Source organism: Myotis yumanensis, unplaced genomic scaffold (assembly GCF_028538775.1).
Source record: "Myotis yumanensis isolate MYYU_CA2020_CCGP unplaced genomic scaffold, mMyoYum1.0.hap1 SCAF_8, whole genome shotgun sequence".
Classification (NCBI taxonomy): Eukaryota; Metazoa; Chordata; class Mammalia; order Chiroptera; family Vespertilionidae; genus Myotis; species Myotis yumanensis.
In genome coordinates this window covers 21,294,921-21,300,798 of record NW_027223759.1, presented here as the reverse complement: position 1 = coordinate 21,300,798, position 5,878 = coordinate 21,294,921, and the positions used below count along the sequence as shown (strand labels likewise).

Here is a 5,878-nt window from a genome sequence, read left to right as displayed (position 1 = left end):
CATACAAGTCCTTTAGTTGCTCTCTAAACAGCCCTCCCCAGACATTTGTCTCTGGATCTGTTCTTGTTTATCAAATTATGTTGATCATTACTGGAAGGTGGGAGTGGGAGTCCTGCCATGGCCTTTTAGATCCTGCCATAGAAGTCAGGCCTTGGCTCCTCCGGCCACGCCTCCCGCTGCCGCTTTTCCCGCCTCCGCCAGCGCAGAGCTGCAGCGGGGTGACAGTTGAGGATGGCCGGAGTGGAGGAGCCTGTGGTGTCGCTGGTCGACGTCCTGGAGGAGGACGAGGAGTTGGAGAAGGAGGTGTGCGCGTTCTGGGTGGCAGTGACTCCGAGAAGTGCTCCTACTTGCAGGGCTCCATGAGGAGACAAGCACTATCTGCCTGTGGTACCTGCACCCCCAAGGGAGAAGAACCAACAGGAATTTGCCTAGCTTGCAGTTATGAGTGACATGGAAGTCATAAACTATTTGAGCTATATACAAAAAGGAATTTTCATTGTGATTGTGGAAACAGCAAGTTTAAAAATTTGGACTGCAAATTATTTCCTGACAAAGCAAAGATAAATTCTGGCAATAAGTATAATGACAACTTTTTTGGATTGTATTGCATTTGTAAGAGATCTTATCCTGATCCTGATGATGAGATTCCAGATGAGATGATCCAATGGGTTCCATGTAAGGCATCTTGGTGCCATGCCTCCCGAGAGTGGGGATTTCCAGGAGATGGTGTGCCAGGCCTGTATGAAGTGCTGCTCTTTCTTGTGGGCTTACGCTGCACAATTGGCAGTAACCAAAGTATCTGCTGAGAATGATGGGTTGGTGCTGAATGTCGATGGAATTGGTGATGAGGAAGTTACCAAACCTGAAAATGAAGATCATCATGATAGTCCCCTCAAAGAGGATGTTCCAGAACATGCAAAGGATGCTGTCAAGACAGTTAAAGCAGAGCAGACTAATGAACCATGTGCCAGCTCTAGTTCTGAGTCTGATCTCCAGACAGTGTTTAAGAATCAACATCTCAATACAGAATCACAGACTGGCTGCAAACTTCAGGAGCTTAAAGCTAAGCATTTTATAAAGAAAGACACTGCCACCTTTTGGCCCCTGAACTGGCGTAGCAAGTTGTGTACCTGCAAAGACTGTATGAAAATGTATGGCGATCTAGATGTCCTGTTCCTGACAGATGAATATGACACAGTTCTGGCTTATGAAAACAAGGGCAAGGTTGACCAGGCGGCTGGCAGGACAGATCCTTTAATGGACACCCTTAGCAGCATGAACAGAGTCCAGCAAGTGGAACTCATTTGTGAATATAATGACTTGAAGACTGAACTTAAAGACTATCTGAAGAGATTTGCTGATGAAGGCACGGTTGTAAAGAGAGAGGACATCCAGCAGTTCTTTGAAGAGTTTCAGTCTAAAAAGAGAAGAAGGGTGGATGGGATGCAGTATTATTGCAGCTAGACTGGAGTACGGCTCCTTTTCAGCCAGGCGTCTTCTCAGCCAGGCGGTGGAAATGCCACTTAATGATCCAGGAATAAAAGAGGCATATTTCACATTTGTTCCTCTTCCATCCTCTCTTTGAAGAGGCCTCCTCTGACCTTAAGCTTCCTTCACTCTCCTTAACTGCAGTAGCTACAGTGTTTATGCTGATTTCACAACCAGCATTCTTTCTTACTCAGCTAAAAGCAACTCATTCCACAGACTTCAGCCCCCACCTCACCCCCAGTCTATCCAGGGTTATTTGCTTCTAAGTTTGTTTTTAAAAAAATATATTTTATTGATTTTTACAGAGAGGAAGGGAGACAGATAGAGAGTTAGAAACATTGATGAGAGAGGAACATGGATCAGCTGCCTCCTGCACACTCCCTACTGGGGATGTGCCCACAACCAAGGTATATGCCCTTCACCGGAATCGAACCTGGGACCCTTCAGTCTGCAGGCCGATGCTCTATCCACTGAGCCAAACTGGTTAGGGCCTTATAAGTTTTAAGAAGTTTGATTTGGTTTTGAGAGAGTAAACTAGTTTTTTTTCTAATTTTTTTGGTCTTTAACTCCCAAATGTGTCTACTCTGCCACAGAGCTGTTGTCTTCCAGGACCTGCTTTGGGGGCATCTTCCTGCAGCTAGAACCTCTCTAGGTCCCCTCACCCCTGTGATCATGGTGCCTTGGGTCAAAGCTTCCTCAAGCCTGGTCTGCTTCTTCTCCCACATCCCTGCTTTCTGAGGTTGGGTCACGGCTTACAAGGGATCTCACAACTTGTTTCCTCTGGGCTGAACCTCTGGAGTGGCCAGGATTGATGGTTTTGTGGTCTGTTATGGGCAGGGAGATTGGCTGATGGCAGGATTGAGGAAGCCAACCTTTGATAGGAATTTTACTAATAAATTTAAAGTGAAAATGTCATTCACAATTCTGCTGGCACTAGCATGTTAGAATTTCAGAACTGTGGCGCTCACAGGGCTTCCTGGAGAAAACATGCCATACAGTAGTCCCTCTCCTGCTGCCTAGAAACCAGACCGGGCGCTACCCTGTGACATCTTGGTGGTTTACAAAGTCCTCTGGATTTCTTTATATTATCAGGGATATTCGTAAGCATATATTAAAAACAAACCTATTTTGATATTGTTCTGTTATGAAAATGTTATTAGAACCCTAATAAATTATTTCCCCCCTTAACTTGTGCTGAAGGAAAAGATGCTGGCTTAAGCTTACTTGTGAGCAGGGCAGAGAGAGCCTTTTGTGGGAGAGGCAGACTCCCTAGGCTGCGCGAATGATGAGCTTTATGTATGTAAGTGTTAATGCCCACAACTGGTTCCCTAATGACTAAGATCTTTTGAAGAACCTCAAGGAATGCTGTATAAAACCCCGTATTGGACGGGAGGTCCTTTCAGTTGGTTTGAAGTCTCTTTAAAGCCCTTCAGTCTATGGGGAAAACACCCTTTGATAAATGGAGTTGCTCCCCCTGGAGCAGGGCTGGGCAACGTCTGGCCTGGGTCATATAAGGCCCATGGAAATCATTGGGTCTGGCCCTGCAAAGGCATTAGGGGTAAGCTAATTAAATGTTTGACCGACTACACCAGGCTAATTTTTAAGTTGATAATTTTGTATGGCCTGTGAATAATTTTATAAATACCCAAATGGCCCTTGGCAGAAAAAAGGTTCCCCACCCTTGCTCTGGAGGAACAAAGTCTGTCCTGACAATAGATGACAAACTTTGAGTTATGTGACTACAAGCATTTGAGGCTTTGGGGCCACAAGTGTTTATTAATATCCCTTTGTGTGTTCAGCAGCCATGTAGACGAGTGTCCACTGATCCCTGGATGCGGTGAATGAGAACTACAGAAAGTCAAGGCCTCAAAGAAATGATCCATCCCATGTTTCTCTGCATCACACCCAATTACAGATCCTCATGAAGAGTGGTGTGGAGCTGGAGGTCTTATGGCCACGGAGGTGCTGTGTGCCCAGGGCTGGCCTTGTGGAAAAGGGTGAAAGGCTAGGTTGGAAAGTTCAGAGTGTCTTTGAGTTTGTTTACAATCCCAGCTAGGAAACTCTTCCTAGTCAGGATTTCTGCACCCCCTCTGCAAGGTTGCACAAGTAGTGGACCATTGTGGCCTGCAAGTTTATATCTTCTCAAATGTGTAACTAACAGAATGTTCCTCCTTCTGACAGGTCAAGACCAGGTCTGAGGTGACGCATTACATTGCAACACAGTACAAATCCCCCAGTGCTGAAGGGCTTGTCAGCCCTTTATGACAAAGGGCAGATAGTACCTATCTCTGAAAGGTACTGTTCCTCCTTTTACACTAACCAGAACACCTCCTTTTGTACCTGTTGTTCATAGCTAGTTTTCTTGACTGCATTGGACCGTCTCTTCTCGGGGAGACGGATTTTGGCCAACATGTGGCAGTTAATGCATGTTTTATGCAAAAGACTATGATATTGTTGCTTTGAAGGAATTCCGGCATTGTATGTCCATTTTTGTAGAATTGTTACTGGACTTATAACTACATACCAAACTCCAATCAGGTTTCTGTAAGATTAAATAAAACCAATTCAAAAAAAAAAAAGAAGTCAGGCCTTGGAGGGAGTTCCGAGTCCCACTGTGGAAATAGGGGTCCTGCCATGAAGGTCAGGGCCCCGAGGTAAGGTCTGCTCCTGGGATGGAGGTCTAGGCCCAGGAGCAGGGTCTGGATCCCGGGTAGGGGTGTAGGCCCCAGCATGGAGGTCTGTGCCCCGTGATAGATTTTCAGGACCCAGGATTGAGGTCAGGGTCCCGGATGTAGGTCAAGACCCCGGATGGAGGTCAGAGTCCCGCCAAGGAAAATAGGGGTCCTGCCATGAAGGTCTGGGCCCCGAATTAAGGTCCAATCCTGGGATGGATGTCTGTGCCTCAGGATCGGGGCCTGGATTCTGAGATAAAAGTGTAGGCCCCAACATGGAGGTCTGGGCCACGGGATAGATGTCCCGGGCCCAGGTTTGAGGTCAGGGCCCCGGATGTAGGTGAAGTCCCCGGATGGAGGTCCGAGTTCCGCCATGGAAATAGGGATCCTGCCATGAAGGTCAGGGCCCCAAAGTAAGGTCTGATCCTGGGATTGGTTTCTGGTGTCCAGGATGGGGGTCTGTGTCCTGGGATGGAGGTCTGGGCCCCATGATAGAGATCCAGGCCCCAGGATTGAGGTCAGGGAACCAGATGGAGGTCAAGGCCCTGGATGTAGGTCAAGGCCCTGGATGGAGGTCTGAGTCCTGCCATGGAAATAGGGGTCCTGCCGTGAAGGTCTGGTCCTGGGATTGTTGTCTGGCCCGGGAATGGGAGTCAGGGCTCTGTGATAGAGATTTGAGCCCCAGGATTGAGGTCAGGGTCCCAAATGTGGTCAAGGTCCCGGATGGAGGTCCTAATCCCACCATGGAAATAGGGTTCCTGCCATGAAGTTCTCGGCCCCTAATTAAGGTCTGATCCTGGGATGGAGGTCTGGGCCCCAGGATCAGGGTCTGGATCCCAGGTAGGGGTGTAGGCCCCATCATGGAGGTCTGGGCCACGGGATAGATGTCCCGGGCCCAGGTTTGAGGTCAGGGCCCCGGATGTAGGTGAAGTCCCCGGATGGAGGTCTGAGTCTCGCCATGGAAATAGGGGTCCTTCCATGAATGTCTGGGCCCTGAAGTAAGGTCTGATTCTGGAATTGTTTTCTGGCCCTGGGATGGGAGTCTGTGCCCCGGGATAGAGGTCTGGGCCCCATGATAGAGATCCAGGCCCCAGGATTGAGGTCAGGGAACCGGATGGAGGTCAAGGCCCCAGGTGGACATCAGGACCCCAATGGAGGTCAGAGTCCCACCATGGAAAAGGGTCCTGCCATGAAGTTCTGGGCCCCGAATTAAGGTCTGATCCTGGGATGGAGGTTTGGGCCCCAGGATTGGGGTTTGGATCCTGGGTAGGGGTGTAGGCCCCAGCATGGAGGTCTGGGCTCCGTGATAGATTTTTAAGCCCCAGGGTTGAGGTTTGGCCCCGGATGTTGGTCAAGGCCCCGGATCGAGGTCCGAGTCCTGCCATGGAAATAGTGGTTCTACCAGGAAGGTCTGGGCCCCGAAATAAGGTCTGATCATGGGATGGAGGTCTGGGCTCCGGCATGGTGGTCTGGGCCCCAGGATGGTCATTTGGGCCCTGGGATACAGGTCTGTGCCCTGGGATTGACCTCGGGGCCCTGGGATGGGTGTGTGGGTCCCGGATATAGGTCTGGATTCAGAATGGTGTCTGGAACCCGGATGTACCAGGTATATCCCACATGTGAGTGAGATCATGTGATATTTATATTTCTCTGAGTGGCTTATTTCGCTTAGTATAATGCTCTCCATTTCCATCTATGCTGTTGCAAATGGTAAAAGG

At 48.9% G+C, this 5,878-nt stretch overlaps 1 pseudogene; it reads left to right on the top strand.

Moving 5' to 3' along the window:
• Positions 1–231: 231 nt before the first annotated feature.
• LOC139015451 (putative E3 ubiquitin-protein ligase UBR7 pseudogene) lies at positions 232–1,733 on the top strand (annotated as a pseudogene).
• Positions 1,734–5,878: the final 4,145 nt, after the last annotated feature.